General features: G+C 42.5%; 1 pseudogene; it reads left to right on the plus strand.

Moving 5' to 3' along the window:
- The first annotated feature begins 3,140 nt into the window (after positions 1–3,140).
- Positions 3,141–6,128, plus strand: LOC134735929 (neurofilament heavy polypeptide-like; annotated as a pseudogene).
- The last annotated feature ends 12,564 nt before the right edge of the window (positions 6,129–18,692 follow it).

Genomic DNA, 18,692 nt, shown 5'->3' on the forward strand with positions numbered 1-18,692 from the left:
TAATTGCCAGAAGTTGATTTATTCTACTGTCATTTTCAAAATCCAGCTCTTGGGTTTACTTACCAATTTTATTTTTTGCTTTATAATTAATTGCTGATTTTATCTTTACTATTTCTTCCCTTCTAATGTATCTGAGTTATCTTTGAACTTCTTTAATAATTCATTCCTTTTGTTCTCTCATTTAAATTGGAAATACTAAAACTTACAGAGGAAAGACTTCAAGATGGCTGATGAGAAGAATTTCATGCTTTCCTCGTCCACTTAGGGGAACCAAAATAGTGTATACACAATCACACTTTGAATACATTATCCAAGACAGAACACTGGAATTCAAGAGAGAAGTGACAGAAAACACCAAAAGTGAGAAAGGAGAAGAAAGCAAGGCAGCCCGCTTGGCCAGGATTGGCTGGGAGCCGGGAGTAACTTCTCAATGTGGGGAAGAGTGAGTGAGAGACTTCCAGCAATGCACAGCCCCACCATGCAATCACGCAATCCTGGTCACATAAGAGCACCTCCACCCTCCCAATCTCTGAAACTGACACAAGAAGCTGCTGGGAGATGATTGGATGGAATTGCTGTGGGGCGGGGGAGCTCACACTGAGTCCCATACTCTTCTGAGACCTAAGAAACTATAGCAAGGCATCACTTTCGAACTTAGCTTCTGCACACTGTCCTGGGGCCCAGCAGCACTAGGACTGAGGCACTCAGGAAAATGGGGTTGTCACTGCTGAGACTGCAGCATAAGCTGGGAGTACTCCCACAGCCCGAGATGAGAAGTGAGCAATGTGCAGGCTGCAGTTGCCAGTGCCAGGAAGGAAGTACTGCTGGGACTTGAGACTGGGACACAAGTGAAATGTGAGTTGCTGCTGGCACTTGGTTACGATCTGGGCAGGGACTCCTGCAGCCAGGGCTGGAGTGCAAGCTAGGCACACACTAACACTGCCAGGGATGTGGGGCGAGCCCCATTAGAACTAGGATGAAGCAGGGATATGTATTCTCCACCTGCTGGCCCCATCTTCTCCAGTGGGATATCCTCAGTGCAACTGCTACTTCCCTCACCAGAACACTCCACCTGGAGCCTAAGGATTGTCATGCCCTCCCTCACAGTGCCTAGTGCCCTCTCTCACCATTGGGAAACACAGGCCCATCCAACCTGACTATGCCATTCTCCCTCTCGACATAGAGCACATAGTCCAGGTGATTGCCCAACCTAATCCACCACCTTGGGCACCTGACCACTCCTTCCATGGGCCTGAAATTGAGACTAAACTCCCAGCCACTACCACCTTAGCTGACACTTACCTGCAAGCATAACATGTGGGTCTGAAGACTGCTCAACATAGCCATTTACAAGCACTGCCGACATCAATATGCACACCACTTGGGCCCCAGAAAATTGCTCCAGTACAGCTTTTGCAATCGCCCATGCCACACCAGCTTCCCAGGGGCCCAGGAACCCACTCACCCATCTGATCCACTGCTGCCACTACTGACATTCAAGTAAGCCACCTGGAGGCCCAAGAATCAGCCCACCAGTAACTGCCAACACAGGTGCCAGCGTACACAATCATGGGTCACAAAGATAGGCACACTCAGCTCACTGCTGCCATGACTGTGGCCTGAAGACTGACCCAATTGCCATCTCAGTCTCCATCACAACTTTACCACAGCCTTCACTAATAACCACAATGTAATCCACTGAGGAAATCACAGATTCCACTAACACTCTACAGACAAAGAAATCATGCCAAGACTACATTACTGTACGCACCCAGAATCAAAGTAATGTGTCCTACCCACTCAACACCATACATAGAGCTTCAGGAAAAAGTTCTCCCAACAAAAGTAAATCAAAAATAGAAAAAAAAATGACTGTTACACCAGACATGCAGATATCGATTGTAAGGACACAGAAAACATAAAAATGCAGGGAAATATGACACCTCCACTGGAGCACAATAATTATCCAGCAATAGATCTTAATCAAAAAGAAATTTTAAATTCCATATAGAGAATTCAAAATATTGATTTTAAAGAAGCTCAGTGTGATACAAGAGAATTGTGAAAAACAATTCAAGGAAATAAGAAAAGCAATTCAAAATAAAAATAAGAAATTTACCAAAGAGGTAGCTACTTCTTAAAATAACTAAATATAAATTCTGGAACTGAAGAATTTATTGAACCAAATACAAAATATATTTGAATGCTCCAACAATAGACTAGATCAGGAAGAAGAAAGAATCTTAGAACTCGAATATAGGTCTTTTAAGATAACCCAGTTAGACAAAAATAAAGGAAAGAAAGAGTAAAAACAATAAGCAAAGCCTTCATGACATTTGGGACAACACGAAGTTATTAAATATTTGAATTGTCAGTATTCCCAAGGGTGAAATGAGAAAGAATTGGAAAACCTATTTAATTAAATAATAGACAAAAACTTCCCAAGTCTAGCAAGATATTTAAACATTTAGATACAAGAGGCTCAATCTTCCAGCAATTCCCAGGAAAATACAACACAAAAGGTCTTCTCCATGGTGTATTATAGTCAGATTGTCTTAAGTCAAAGAAAAAGAATGAATCCTAAAAACAAGAGAAAAGCATTTCATCACCTATAAAGGAAACTTCAACACACTAACAGATTTCTCAGCAGAAATCGTACAGACCAGAAGATAAGATGATATATGCAAACTGCTAAAAGAAAAAAAAACTGTCAAGAATACTACATTCGGCAAAATTATCCTCCATAAATGAAGGAGAAATAAAGTTTTTCTCAGACGACCAAATGCTGAGGGAATTCATTAGCACTAGACTGGTCCTACAAGAAATGCTCAAGAGAGTCCTAAAAATGGAAATGAAAAAACAACATTTACCATCATGAAAGTATAAAATTCACTGGAAAAGCTATTACAAAACGGAGAAAGAAAAAACTCAAGTCGTACCACTACAGAAACCCATCAAACAATAAAAGAGAAAGAAAAGAACAAACAATATATAAAAGAACCAGAAAGCAATTAACAATATGACAGGAACAAAGCCTGAAATATCAATACCTTTGGATGTAAACTGATTAAATTCTCCACTTAAAAGATAGGGAGGCAGTGTCTCCCGCCCCATCCCGGCCCCGCGTACCTGCTCCAGCAATGATGAGCTTCTGAAGCGCGGACGCGTTGCTGGGCGCCCTGTTCCCGCCATTACAAGGCGGTGGCAGCCTCCACTAAGCGCTGGCCCGAAAGAGCGGCTCAGGCTGGATGCGCTCAGCCGCCTGCTCCTCCAGCGGCTTCCACTCGTGGACGCAGACGTCCGTGAGCTCCGTGTCCGCCTCTCCCAGCCGCTCACCGACTCGCTGGGCACGCTGAGCAACCAGCCAAAGGGATGCGTGGTGGCGGTGGCTACAGCGAGCAGTGGGGAGGAGCAGCTGCAGGCGCTGAAGGACAGCTTCGTGGGCTACATCTACAAGGAGCTGCAGCTGGAGGCGCACAACCGCAGCCTGGAGGGCAAGGCGGCGGCCCTGCAGCAGCAACAGGCGGGCCACGAGGTCCACGAGATGCGCGGTGCGATGCTGCGCCTGGGCTCGGCGCACAGTCGGCTGCACCTGGAACAGGAACGCCTGCTCGAGGACATCACGCACGTGCGCCAGCGCCTCGACACCCACCGAGGTCTGGCAGCGCAAGGAGGCCGAGGCGGCTGCCCGCGCGCTCACGCTCTGCACGCAGGAGGCCGAGGCGGTGCGCGTGGAACTGCAGAAGGCGGCGCAGGCGCTGCAGGAGGAGTGCGGCTACCTGTGGCGCCACTACCAGGAGGAGCAGGTGGGTGAGCTGCTCGGCCAGATCCAGGGCTGCAGCGCGCGCAGGAGCAGGCTGAGGCGTGCAACGCCCTCAAGTGCGATGTGACATCGGCGCTGCGCGAGATCAGCACAGCGTGCAGCTTGAAGGCCACGTGGTGCAGAGCACACTGCAGTCCAAGGAGTGGTTCCGAGTGAGGCTGGACTGTCAGAGGCAGCGAAAGTGAACATAGATGCCATGCGCTCAGAGTGGGAGGAGATAACTGAGTACCGGTGTCAGCTGCAGGCCGGGACCACAGAGCTGGAGGCACTGAAAAGCACCAAGGACTCACTGGAGAGGCAGCGCTCTGAGCTGGAGGACCGTCATCAGGCCAACATTGCCTCCTACCAGGAAGCCATTCAGCAGCTGGACGCTGAGCTGAGGACCACCAAGTGGGAGATGATAGCCCAGCTGCGAGAATACCAGGACCTGCTCAATGTCAAGATGGCTTTGGATATGGAGATAGCCACTTACAGAAAACTTGGAAGGCAAAGAGTGTTGGACTAGCTTTGGCCCAATTCCTTTCTCGCTTCCAGAAGGACTCCCCCAAATTCCCTCCGTGTCCACTCACATAAAGGTCAAAAGCGAAGAGAAGATCAAAGTGGTGAAGAAGTCGGAGAAAGAAACTGTGATTGTGGAGGAACAGATGGAGGAGGTCCAAGTGACTGAAGAAGTGACTGAAGAAGAAGAGAAAGAGGCCAGAGAGGAGGAGGGCAAGGAGGAAGAAGGAAGAGGAGGGGGCAGAAGCGGGAGAAGAAGCAGCAAAGTCTCCCCCAGCAGAAGAGGCCACATCCCCAGAGAAGGAAGCCAAGTCCCCAGGGAAGGAAGAGGCAAAGTCACCGGCTGAGGCCAAGTCACCAGAGAAAGAGGAAGCAAAATCCCCAGCCAAGGTCAAGTTCCCCGAGAAGGCCAAGTCCCCAGCAAAGGAAGAGGCAAAATCACCAGCTGAGGCCAAGTCTCCAGAGAAGCCCAAGTCCCCAGTGAAGGAAGAAGCAAAGTCACTGGCTGCGGCCAAGTCCCCAGTTGAAGGAAGAAGCAAAGTCTCCAGCTGAGGTCAAGTCCCCAGCAAAGGAGGAAGTGAAGTCCCCAGAGAAGAAGAGGCAAAATCTCCAGCTGAAGTCAAGTCTCCCGAGAAGGCCAAGTCTCCAGTGAAGGAGGAAGCAAAATCTCCAGAGAAAGCCAAGACTCTTGATGTGAAGTCTCCAGAAGCCAAGACTCCAGCCAAGGAGGAAGCAAGGTCCCCTGCAGACAAATCCCCCAAAAAGGCCAAAAGCCCTGTCAAGGAGGAGGTCAGGTCCCCAGAGAAGGCAAAGTCTCCCCTGAAGGAGGATGCCAAGGCCCCTGAGAAGGAGATCCCAAGGAAGGAAGAGGTGAAGTCCCCAGTGAAGGAGGAAAAGAAGCCCTAGGAGGTGAAAGTCAAAGATCCCCCAAAGAAGGCAGAGGAAGAGAAAGCTCCCGCCATGCCAAAAACGGAGGAGAAGGAGGACAGCAAGAAAGAGGAGGCACCCAAGGAGGAAGCTCCAAAGCCCAAGGTGGAGGAGAAGAAGGAACCTGCCGTCAAAAAGCCCAAAGAATCCAAAGTTGAAGCCAAGAAGGAAGAGGCTGAAGATAAGAAAAAAGCAGCCACCCCAGAGAAGGAGGCTCCTGCCAACGTGGAGGTGAAGGAAGATGCTAAACCCAAAGAGATGACAAGTGGCCAAGAAGGAACCAGATGATGCCAAAGCCAAGGGACCCACCAAACCAGCAGAGAAGGAGGAGGCAGCGGCAGCACCACAGAAAAAAGACACCAAGGAGGAGAAGGCCACTGAGGCCAAGAAACCTGAGGAGAAACCCAAGACAGAGGCCAAAACCAATGAGGATGACAAGACCCTCTCAAGGGACCCAAGCAAACCTAAGGCGGAAAAGGCTGAAAAATCCTCCAGCTCGGACCAAAAAGACAGCAGGCCTCCAGAGAAAGCCACAGAAGACAAGGCCACCAAGGGGAAGTAAGGTGGGGAGAAAGGAATGTCAGGAGCAGCCAAAGAAACTCAGAAGGGGCCCAGAGCTCAAGGATCGGAGTAATGCAATTTTCACTTTTTCTCTCTTTATGTAAGAAGAAACTGCTTAGATGATGGGGCCTCCTTCTTCAAACAGGAATTTCTGTTAGCAATATGTTAGCAAGAGAGGGCACTCCCAGCCCCCTGCCCCCACACCCTCCACAGGCGATGGACAATTGTGTTATGAAAGCTTATGTAGCTGAATGTGGTACATGCTGAATGCCACACGTAAACTCTTGACTATAAAAAACTGTCCCCCTCCTTTCCAAATAAGTGCATTTATTGCCTCTATGTGCAACTGACAGATGACCACAATAATGAATGAGCAGTTACAAACACATATGCTTGACATGTCTTAAACTATTTCCACATACCTTCTGTTTTCCAAAGGAGTAGTCAAGCCCTTGCCCAGAGCTCTCTGTTCTAGAAGAGCTGTCCAGGTGGGGCTGGGCACTGGCCACTAAATTATGCCAGTACACTTTCCACTGGAGTCCACTTTCAACTGCTTCTGTTCAATAAAACCAAGTGTTTATAAAATGAAAAAAAACTAAAAGAGAGAATAGCTGAATAGAGTCTTTTAAAAACATGATCGAATTATTTGCTTCTTATAAGAAACTCAAATTATTAGTAAAGACACATAGACTGGAAGTAAAATGATGGAAAAAGATATTCCATGCAGATGGAAACCAAAAATGAGCAGGAATAGTTGTACTTCTATCACATAAAACAGACTTTAACTCAAAAACAGTAAAAAAAAAAAAAAAAAAAAAAAAACCACACACACACAAAGAACATTATTACATAAACATAAAAAGATCAACCCAGCAAGAGGATATAGCAATTCTAAATATATATGCACTCAATACTAGAGCATCCAGATGCATAAAGCAAATATTACTAGGTCCAAAGAGAGAGAGAGATTCAATGCAGTAGTGGTGGGGAACTTCGACATTCCACTCTCAGCATTGAGCAGATTATCGAGACATAAAATCAACAAAGAACATTGGATTTAAACTGGACTTTAGACCAAATGGACCTAACATTTACAGATCATTCTATACAACCACAGAATATGCATTTTTTCATCAGCACATAGAATATTCTCCAGGATAGACCATATGTTAAACTACAAAGCAAGTCTCAACAAATTATTTTTAAAAATCAAAATTATATTAAGTATCTTCTTAGACCTCAATAGAATAAAACAAGAAATCAATACCAGGAAGAACTCTGGAAACTATACAAATACATTTAAAAAATGCTCCTGAATGACTATTACATCAACAAAGAAATTAAGATGAAAATCAAAAAATTTCTTGAAACAAATTAAAATGGGAATACGACATACCAAAACCTGTGGGATATAGCAAAAGCAGTGCTAAAAGGGAAGTTTATATCAATAAACACCTACATCAAAATGTGGAAATATTATAAATTAACAGTCTAACAATGTACCTAAAGAAACTAAAAAAGGAAAAAAACAAAACCCCAAATTAGCAGAAAAATAGTAAAGATTAGAGTGAACTAAATGAAATAGAGACTAAAAAAATACAAAAGTCAATAAAAGAAAAAAGTCAATTCTTTGAAAAGATAAACAAAGTCAATAAACCACTAGCTAGACTAAACAAGAAAAGGGAAGACTTAAATCAACAAAATCAGAAATTAAAAAGGAGACATTACAACTGATGCTACAGAAAAACAAAAGATGATTATGAACAACTATATGCTAACAAACTGAAAAACCTAGAGGAAATGGATAAATTCCTGGAAACACACAACCAACCAAGATTGAATCAGGAAGAACTAGAAAACTTAAATTGGCCAAAAATGAGTAGTGAGTTTGAATCAGTAATAAAAACTCTCCCAACAGAGAAAAGCCCAGGACCAGATGCATTCACAGCTGAATTCTACAAAACTTACAAATATAAGCTAATACCAATCCTTCTGAAATTACTCCCAAAAATCTAAGAGGAGGGAATTCTCCCTAATTCATTCTACAAGGCCAGCATTACCCTTATATTAAAACCAGATAAGAACACATGTAAAAGAGAAAACTACAGGCCAATATCCCTAATGCACAGAGATGCAAAAATCCTCAACAAAACATTAGCCAATCAAATCCAACAGCATTCAAAAACATAATAACGAAAACAGCATGGTATTGGTATAAAACTGGACCCATAAACCAATGGGACAGCATAGAGAATCCAGAAATAAAGCCACATATTAACAGCCAACTGATGTTTGGAATTTTTCGCTGACACTTTATAAAATTATACTAATTTTAATTTTATTTCATTCTTATCAGAGAATTTATCCAGAATCATTTTTAATATCCTGATCATCAATTTTCTTTATAAACTAGTATAGGTTAATTGTGATAAATGTTCCATGTTTTATTGCACAAAAACAATGAAAATTTTCTTGCCATTTTCAGAACACAAAATTTAATCCAAATCTATTAAATCAAAGTCAATATTACTAATCATACATATTTTTTTTAAACCAAACGCTACATGATGGTTTCTTGGTTTTTTGTTTCGTTTTGTTTTGGGTTTGTTTAGGGTTTTATTGGTTGGTTGGTTGGTTTGTTGCCTCAACATCTGAAGGCTGCAATGTATGCCCATCAATAGTAATTCTGGGTCAGTGGAAATGGGATTACTCGCCCCCTCCCTCTGAATATCGGAATATGTGTGTATGTGAGTTTTTATAAAATGACTTCTCAGACTCTGATATGATCTTTGGGGCATCTTTTACCAACTTAGTTGAGAATCACTGAGATAAATGGAAATTAGCATCATAGCATTCATGTGAATTTTATCTTTCATTGGCATAAAACGACTTCTATCTTAATAATCGTGCTTACCTTGTACTATACTTTTTTACTGATGTTAATATTGTCACTCCTAGTCTCAGTTTTTATTTTTAGCATTTTTCTCTCCCTCTTTTAGGTGAAGCTTTGACAAATAGCTATAATTGGCTTTGGTGGATTCTAAACCAAATCTAAGACAGATTTTCTTTTAATGGAGGAATTTAATCCATTTACTGTCATGTTTGGCCTTCACATATTTAACTGATATATTTAATTTGTATCAGTCAAATCAACTTTTGACTCAGGCAGCTTTTTGTTTTAAAAGGTGTCTTCTAACGTGTATAGACCAGTCCTTCACCTGTTTTTGCCCTCATGCCCATCCCTGGCCTTTCCTTTGCTCATTTGGTATCACAATAGGGCTGACCCATACAGGCTGCATTTTCCAGGTTCCCTCATCCGCTCCCTTCAGGATAGGTTTGGCCAGCGATAGAGACTGGCAGAAGTTTGCAGTGTGGAAAGCGAGAAGAAGGGTATTGCCCCCTCTTCCTTGCCTTGACTGCATCCCTTCTGTGACTCCAACTTGGGCTGGACAAGGTTCCCTCTTTTTCCAGTTTCTACTCGGTGATCCCTGCCCCTGGGCGCAGTGATGCTGCTTCCATCTTTTGTCCCTACAGCCCAGAATTTCCATTCTCTGTCCTCCATATATACTCCCCATTGATAACTGCCTTCTTTCCCTGGGCTTTTTCTCTATATTCCAGGAGATCTTCTTAACTGTATCTTCCTTAACACCAATTCCATTTTCTGCAATATTATTTATTTTTTTTACTGCTTCTAATCCCAATACAAGTTTTATTAAGCTATTGGATTTTATAGGTATTTACAATCTTTATCTCAATCTCTGCTTGCATCTTAGCAACTCTTTTAATCTTACTATGTCATCTGTCATTTCTTGTATCTCAGAGTTCAAATTTACTGAGATCACAAAAAGATGCATGCCAGTAAATGCCTTTATTAACTATTTTATATTTTTTCAAGACATTTTTCCTCTGAATCTAGTATTCTCCTTTTTATGTCTCAGAAAAATCTTCAAGGTCTCTTGTTTTGTTTTTCCTATTATTCATGCTTGATAAAGGAGAAAGCTGGTCAGGCATGTTGCCAGTACATAGTTTGGATGGATCTTCTTTGGTCCTTGTTATTAACTACATGATTATAATTAGAATCCACATCTAGACCTTAAGCTGAGGGCTGATTAATATGCACAGATTCCAAATTCCTAGTGGTATGGTCCTTTTTCTCATGTATATTCTAGACCAGAATGGGCTGACTTCGGAACATGTGGAGGGAATATTCTGGGATAATTGTATGCAGCCGTCTCTGCTTTGGGAAAAGCAATGCATGGACATTTACATTCACCAGCATATAACTGTCTCACAGGTCTCTCTAGCTCTACTCTTTCATAGATTTCACAGTCAATTTCATTGATTTCACAGTCTGGTATTGGTATGGCCTGAATGTGCACCCCAAAATTCATGTTGAAACTTAATCACCCAAATGATAGTGTTAACAGGTCAGGCCTTTAAAAGGTGATTAAGTCATGAAAGCAAAACCTTCATGCATGGGATTACGGCATTTTAAAAGGGCTTGAGGGAGTGGGTGTTTTCTCTTCCACTCTTCTGCCATGTGAGGACACAGTGTCCATCCCATCTGGAAGATGCAGCAAGAAGGAGCCATCCTGGAAGCAGAGAGCAGCCGTCACCAGACACCAGATGTCAGTGCCTTGATATTAGACTTCCAGATCCTCATAACCATGAAAAAAATCCATTTATTTTCCTTATAAATTACCTAGTCTATGGCATTTTGTTTTAGCAGCACAAACAGACTAAGACACATACGCAAAGATCCATATCCTGTTTTCATCTGCCATGATCCCTTCCTGCTTTTTTAATTTCTAGAAAGTTAAAATTAGTCCCACAAACGGTAAATCAATAGAAGTGATAATAGGGAGTGCTGGAGGTTAAATGGCCTCAGACACAGCTTCTGTGTAGTAAGTGCAAGTTTCTCTCCTTTTGTTCAGTGGAGACACTGCCTTTAAGGCAGGAAGTAGACAGGAGTAATAACTGAAAATCTATCATGTATCTTCTGTTCTTTTCCCAAGAGTGTCATCCTTGCTTTACTAAGTAAAAATTCCACCCAAGGCCCAGAATCCATGTTATCGAAAAGTAGCAGTGGTTTCTGTGTCTTCATGAGAAGTGCCATGGGTGAGGAGTAAAGGGAACCCAAGTGCCACAGCCAGATGCCACCTGAATCTGGAAGTCCCACCTATGTTATTTGAACAACCACTTCTTTCTCCCTCTCTAGCTTTCCCACTTAATCCATAGAGTTCCTGTCCAAAGGGGATGTCAAAATGTTATCCCACCTAAACTCCTCCCTCCTAAGAGGTCAGTGTTGACCTGCCCCAGGTCTGGAGTTCTCAAACCATCCATTCCACATTCATAACTTTCCAGCCTAGCCCTTTATTCACTTAAGGGTATGGGGGGGGGCTACCCAAACCCACTCCCCATATTGGTATCCTGCTATCCCTACATATCATATTCAAATTCTTGTACTCAAGCAGATTATTGTGGAATTGCCTGCTGATTCAGCATTCTATGATGTTGACCCAGACTGAATAAACAATAAATAAAAATATCAAAATAATGTTACTGTTTCAACTACTTCATTTGTCAGGAACTAAGAATTCACGTAGTAATGGGAATAGAAGAAATAGATGTTAACAGATATTTTGAAATTTATTATGACTTAAGGAACAGCACATTATTATTTACTCCCCTACCCACCAACTTCCTAAAATTTCTGTATGCACTTTACTCTAGCATTTGTTTAATTATAGCTTATTTTTTAATTATTCAGGTGTGTATTTACCGCCCAGTTAGGTTCCATGTTCATCCAGGGCATGAATGACAACTTACTTGTCTTTATATCCACAGTATAGTGTGCTCAATTCTCACCAGAAGGACAAGCTAGGAACTAAACTGATGGGTTGAGTCCTGTAGAGGCAGGACTAGCAGGGCATCTCTGACCTGGAGCCGCAGGTGTCCCTGAATAGTACAAGGGGCAAAATAAGAATTGGATGAGGCAGGACAAGGGGTAGTAGAAGAGGAACTAAATGTAGTTTCCAAAATAAGAATGAAGATATTATGAACTAGAACACAAACCAGGATACCTAAAAACTAAGAAGAAAAAGGAGCAGAAGCAGAGGACAGGACTACTATCTCTATTTAGCATGAATAGTGGACACACAAGTTATGCCTAAAAATCAGAGCCACAGTGGATCAGACTCTCAGTGAATGTTAATTAAATTGGCACAACCAAAATGAATTACGAAAAGGAGTAACCTTCAGTTCCCTCAAACTTCTCCCAGAAATCCCCCCAAAATTATATAAAAGTTATTTTATATCTAAGAACTGCAAAAAAAAAAAGGCTTGGGCTATAGTATTTGAAATTGCACAGATATGTCATTTCATGATCCCCTACTTGTTTTGTCCGTCTGTGATCTTGGGCCACTGACCTTTCTGAGCTCAGTTTCCTTAGCTGTAAAATGAGGATAATAGTGCCCATGTCACGGGGCTTTTTAGAGGAGTGAATCACGTAGAAAGTATCTAGCACACCAGAATCATTCAATAAATGCTGGTTTCCATCCCCCTTCATCAGCGGCCTCGGGAGTCTAATGAGGCTAAAGCAGGGATGCTTACTTAACAATTTGGAGCAAAGCAGCCCTGGTGAGCAGACGTACATTCCTGATTTCATTACGTGCCAGAAGATGAAAATGAACAGCCCTGTGGATCATGCCCCATCCCTCGCAGCTGCCTCTCTGCTGAGGGATTTACGTTCCGTGTGATTAAGCCTGAAATGGACAGGAAGCTTTATTGCGCTAGGCTGGCATGGCATGGAGGAGCAAATTGATAAAGATGCCTGAGTCAGTGGCAAGCTGGGTGGTTCCTAATTTATAGAAACACCTCTAGTTCCATTACTCAGCCCCTTCTTTTCTGCTCCTACCTCCCCACCCTTCCTGCTCAACGCTTCTCTTCCCCTCCTTGCAAAATGGTGACTTATTTATGAAAGGAAAAGGGATTTACCGACAAAGATAAGGCATCAGCCAAACCCACAGCAAGGAAATTCCCAGAGAAGCAACATCTGGTGAACAGCAAACATTTGCTGAACTCTGTGCCAGGTGCTGGGATGTCGGTGATGTGACCAGTGACCAGGTTAGGTCCCGCCTCAGCTTTCTGAACACTTAACCTCTTTGTTTCCTCTTTAAAAAAAAAAAAAATAAAAATAAATAAATAAATAAATAAATAAATAAGTAAGTAAAAATAAAAATACATTTTAAAAAATTTTTTAAAAATTAAAAAATGGGATAGTGCTAGTTCCTGTCTTGCAGATAGTGGATGCTAAATAAAAAGTAGCATTTAGGCTGGGCGTGGTGGCTCACGCCTGTAATCCCAGTACTTTGGGAGGCTGAGGCAAGTGGATAAATTGAGATCAGAAGTTCGAAACCAGCCTGACCAACATGGTGAAACCCCATCTCTACTAAAAATAAAATAAAATAAAATAAAAAAACTAGCCTGGTGTGGTGGCGTGTGCCTGTAATCCCAGCCTGGGTGACAGAGTGAGACTCTGTCTTAAATAAACAAATAAATAAATAAATAAATATTTGAAGTAGCATTTATCATCATCATTGTCCACCCAGGCTTCCGGATTCCAAACCTTGGCATCTTCCTTAAGATAACCCTCCCCAATGACCCCAGATTGGCAGAAAGTATCTCACCCTCTCTCAGGGCAACTCTGCTAGTTCATTTCTCCACTGGGCTTTTGCTTCATAGGAGGAGGGAAGGGGAGAGAAAGGAAGAGCAGGGGAGTGGGGTGTAGGGGAGGGGAGAGTGTTACATTCACTGGGAAACTCCTTTGGATCACGCAGCATGGCAGTCATTTCAGGCCATTCCAGTTAGCAGCCTCCTGGTCAGGGCCCCTGCCTTGGGTCTCACCCTTTCCTTCAATCCTACACATCAGCCAAGATCTATTTCTCACACACAGTTCTGATCTTATTGGATCCTGAACTGAAATCTTTGAGAGCTTCTTACGGGCTGTCAGATGAAGGGCATGGTCCTTAGTCTAGCAGCCTAGGCTCTTCATAGTCTGGTCCCAGGAGAACACCTCATACTCTCACCACCAACACTTCAGTCAGTCCGCCTAGATTGCTTACGTTCTGAGGAATCAGCTTTCACATCCCCCATGCTTTTGCTCATGCAAATTTTCACTGAGATTGCTTTGAGCTTACTCATAAATTTGGGAAGGACTGACATCTTTACACTTTTGATTGACTTTTCCCATCCAGGACCACGATATGTCTCTTCATTGATTCCAGCCATTCTTCACGGCCTTCAGTATTGTATTTGCTTTCATATAAATCTGGACTATTTCTAGTTAATTACCAAGAGTTTTATATTGTTGTTATTGCTATTAGAAATGGGATCCTTTTATATATTTTCTAATTACATATTTCTAATCAATAGAAATCCTGTTTTTCTTCATGTTCATCTTACATCCCACTACCTTACTGAACACTCTTATTAGCATCAACTACTTTTAGCTGGGTCTCTTGAATTTTTGATATAGACAGACATGTCACTTATAAATCATGGTATTTTTTAGGCTAAACAAGTACGGTAAATTTATCATGAGGATATTGAGGCATCTCACTAAACCCAAAGGCTCAGGAAAAAGTAGAATTAGAGTCTCAAATGCCATGAGGATTCTCTCCATATCTCCTATAAACCCAAATTTAACACTTTCATGTTATTTTTATATGAGTTAAAGTTTACAATTCTTTCCTTGTTTATTTCAACTAGTTTATGCATTAATGCAAAAGATCTTCATGTTATAAAAATACGTATGTATACAAACTGAGCTAAGGATTACTTTTTAAAGACATGTTTTTCAAAATTGTCTGAAAATTCACACAACGTGAAATAAATTTGTGGGTTTTTATTCAACACTGAGATGCATAGATGTTGGTACATACATAAGCTGTAATCCATTTTTTCTTCTTTCATTTTTTAAAATAACATGCAGGAAAATTGGCATATGGTTCTATGAGTTTCAACACATACACACATTTGTATAACCACCACCGCAATAAGGATGCAGAACAATTCCAAACAATTCCTTTGTGCTGCCCTTTTTTACTCAATGCCTCTTCCCATCCCCAAACCCTGGCAAGCCCTGATCTGTCCTCCATTATTATAATTTTGCCTTTTCCAAGATGTCATATAAATGGAATCAAACAAACCGTGGCATTTTGGATCTTCCTTTCTAATATTTGTATCTCCTTTTGTATTTTTCTTATCTTACTGCTTTGGCTAGGATGCCACCAGATCCTCTTGGTTTATTTTTGCCTCCCAACTAGACTTTGAGATTCCACATAGTAAAAGTAGTGTCTCCTTCATTACTTCGACCAATTCTTAGCCAATGTAGGTGCTCACTATGTGTTTCTAGAATACATAAAGGCATTATTATCAATAGATGGGCTTCCTCTGGGGGCACCATGTAAGCTTCCCCAAAACCAAAACCCTTTCCCAAGAAAAGGTATGTTCTAGCACCTAGCTGGCCCATGGGACTGTAAAGAAATCCCCCAACCCATCTTCATTAATTTGTCAAGACACACACAAAAACATCTGCCTATTACATGCTCACTGTGCCACATGGAACTGTCAGCCTCTAATTAGAATTAATTAGCTAATGTGGGTTTCAAATTTGGAAGACAAGAAGTTTTGTCTGTGTTCTCAATTGGTGTTAATTATCCTGGAAACCTGTTTCAACCCAAAGTCTCCCTCAAAGCACTAAGATGCTCTTTCCCACACAGGCTCCAGGAGGTAACCAGTGTGATACTGGCTGACAGTCAACAAGACTCTCTTGGATCAAGACCTTAAGGAGAGAAGGACTCATGGCTCTCTAAGGAGCTCTACTAATGCTTCCCCCTCAAGAAGACCTTTGTGAAGAATTCAGGATATTCTGGCAATTCCAGAATAGGAGTTTCAAGCTCAACAGCAAATGGAAATCAAATTAGGAGGGGCTGGGTCTAGAACCAGATGCCCCCATTAATGGGGCAGCAGGAAGAGTACCCCAAATCACTTGAGGAGTCCATTTAAGGGGTTGCAATCCAAAAGACATATCCCTTTTCCTAGACTTTGTGGGATTATTGCCTCTTTTACTTGCCAAAAAATGAATGTAACAACTTCTTGTCTTGGGAGAAATTTGTAGTATTTCACACAGAAGGATATATTATGAGAGCATATGCATCAGGGGTTCCTGTTCATCTGGTGGTCAGTGCTGGCGACCCATAGTGTGTGGGGTTTTCCTTTTTTTTCAGAGCCATTGATAAATCTGGATCCATCTGCCTACCCAGGTCATGGCCAGAGCAAGGGTCAGAGTTTATGCTGATTCTGGTTGAGCAGCATGCAAATCAAATTTCCACCGTTGAGACACATCCTACTTTATCACCCCTGTGAAATACCCCTACCTCTCACTCAGTGGTTATTCAGGGCCAGTAATGCAGGGAGTCCCCAACAAATGTGATGGGGATAGGACAACGATTGGCTTATGGTAACAGCTTCAGAATCTAAAATTTACTTCTACCCTAACCTCAGCACCAGGGAAAAATAATAAGGCATTAAAGACATAAGTAAATTTTTAAAAATAATTTTTAAAAATCTGGTCCTTTATTAGCTATACTTAGATAAAAGTGAGGTGAGGAAAAAAAAAGATAGAGGGGGTGGTCATTTTTTCTTCTCATATCAAACTTATTTCTTTCATTGGACTGGATCCTTTCTAATTTGAATTGGTTCAAATTGGAGCTAAATAACTGCAGGTAGGGGTCCTGGGGAAGACTAAAGCATACCAATTAATATGCATTGGAATCACCTGGATATGGTATTAAACTACAGATCCTGGGTGAGTAGGCCCAGGGTGAGGATGAAGGTTCTTCATTTCTAAGAAGCTGCTAGGTAATGGTGATGCCACAGACTAGCCGTCCCCAACCTTTTTAGCACCAAGGACCAGTTTTGTGAAAAATTTTTCACAGTCAGGGGGATGGTTTCAGGATGAGTCAAATGCATCACATTTATTGTGCACTTTATTTTTATTACACTCTAATATATAATGAAATAATCATAGAATCCACCATAAAGTAGAATCAGTTGGAGCCCTGAGCTTGTTTTCCTAAAACTAGCTGGTCCCATCTGGAAGTGATGAGAAACAGTGACATCATCAGGCATTAAATCCTTTTTCTTTTCTTTTTTTTTTTTTGGTTTTTGTTTTGTTTTGAGACGGAGTCTGTCTCTCTTGCCAAGGCTGGAGTGCAGTGGCATGATCTCGGCTCACCACAATCTCTGCCTCCCAGGTTCAAGCAATGCTCCTGCCTCAGCCTCCCAAGCAGCTGGGACTATAGGCGTGCGCCACCATGCCCGGCTAATTTTTGTATTTTTAGTAGAGATGGGGTTTCACTGTGTTGGCCAGGCCGGTCTTGAACTCCTGACCTCGTGATCCACCCGCCTCAGCCTCCCAAAGTGCTAAGATTACAGGCGTGAGCCACTGCACCCGGCCAGGCATTAGATTCTTATAAGGAGTCCACAACCTAGATCTCTTACTTTAGCAGTTCACAATAGGGCTCTCACTTCTATGAGAATCTAATGCCGCTGCTGATCTGACAGGAGGCGGAGCTCAGGCAGTAATACTCGCTGGCCTCCACTCACCTCCTGCTGGTGTGGCCTGCTTCCTAACAGGCCACAGACTGGTATTGGCCCATGGCCCAGGGGTTGGGGACCCCTGCTGTAGACCACACTTCTTGAGTAGCAGGTTGTATTCATTTCCTATTGCTGCTGTAACAAATTACCACAAGCTTAATGGCTTAAAACAACATAAATTTATTCTCCTACAGTTGCATAAATCAGAAAACTGAAAACGGGTCTTACTGGGCTAAAATAAAGGGGTCAGCTGGGCTCTGCTCCTTCTAGAGGCTCCAGGGAGAATCCTTTCCTTGCCTTTTCCGTTTTCTAGGGATACCCACATTCCTTGGCTCATGGCCCCTTCCAGAAATGACAGCACTCCAACCTCTGCTTCTATCACCACATCACCTTCTTTAAATCTGACCCCCTGCCTCCCTCTTATGAAGACCCTTGTGATTACATTGACTCCCACATGGATAATCCAGGATAATCTTCACATCTCAAGAACCTTAATTTAATCACATCTGCAAAGTCTTTTTTGCCATGTAAAATAATATATTCAGAGATTCTGGGGATTAAGTCATGAACATTTTGAGGGGGAAGGCGATTACTATTCTGTTTACCACCCAAGGGATCAGTTCATCTGAAGAAGATTGAGAAGGGCACAGTGGTAATTGGGTAGATAGATGGTGGGTATTTGGAGTAGGTTGGGATCATACAATGACGAGGGGCTGCAAAGAGGCACTATTTCTAGTTCCTAGCATTTGGGCAGATGAGGGAGCAGGCCACAATAGCTACCAGAGAGTGTGAGAACAGGTACTGGGCCCTGGGATGAAATTAAGACAGGTTTTTAGGGACTGCAAGGGGGCACAGTTAGGGGCCTGGGACTGACCAACTCTAGAAGTGATGGAAGGCTTAACCTGCCACATGGCTGTTCCAAGTCTCATTTGACTAAGGACATGAATCTAAAAAGTTCTTGGCTTCTCTCCCTCACTACCTCAACACTCAGTGGGACCTGCTTCTCTGGCCCTAATGGTGACCAGCAAGGAGGAGGTGGTTGGCAAAGTGTAAGTGACAGAAGTCTTGAGGGAAAGTGACCATATCAGCTCAGGGTTCCTAATGGCTGAGAAAAGGTTGGACACACATCCTGAAACTGAAAGCAGCTTTCAGAAAGTCCTAATAAAAACTGTCATCAGATGTGACAGAGATGATGACTCAGGGCAGCTCTCAAAGCCCCAAT

The sequence above is a fragment of the Symphalangus syndactylus genome, chromosome 24, assembly GCF_028878055.3.
Source record: "Symphalangus syndactylus isolate Jambi chromosome 24, NHGRI_mSymSyn1-v2.1_pri, whole genome shotgun sequence".
NCBI lineage: Eukaryota > Metazoa > Chordata > Mammalia > Primates > Hylobatidae > Symphalangus > Symphalangus syndactylus.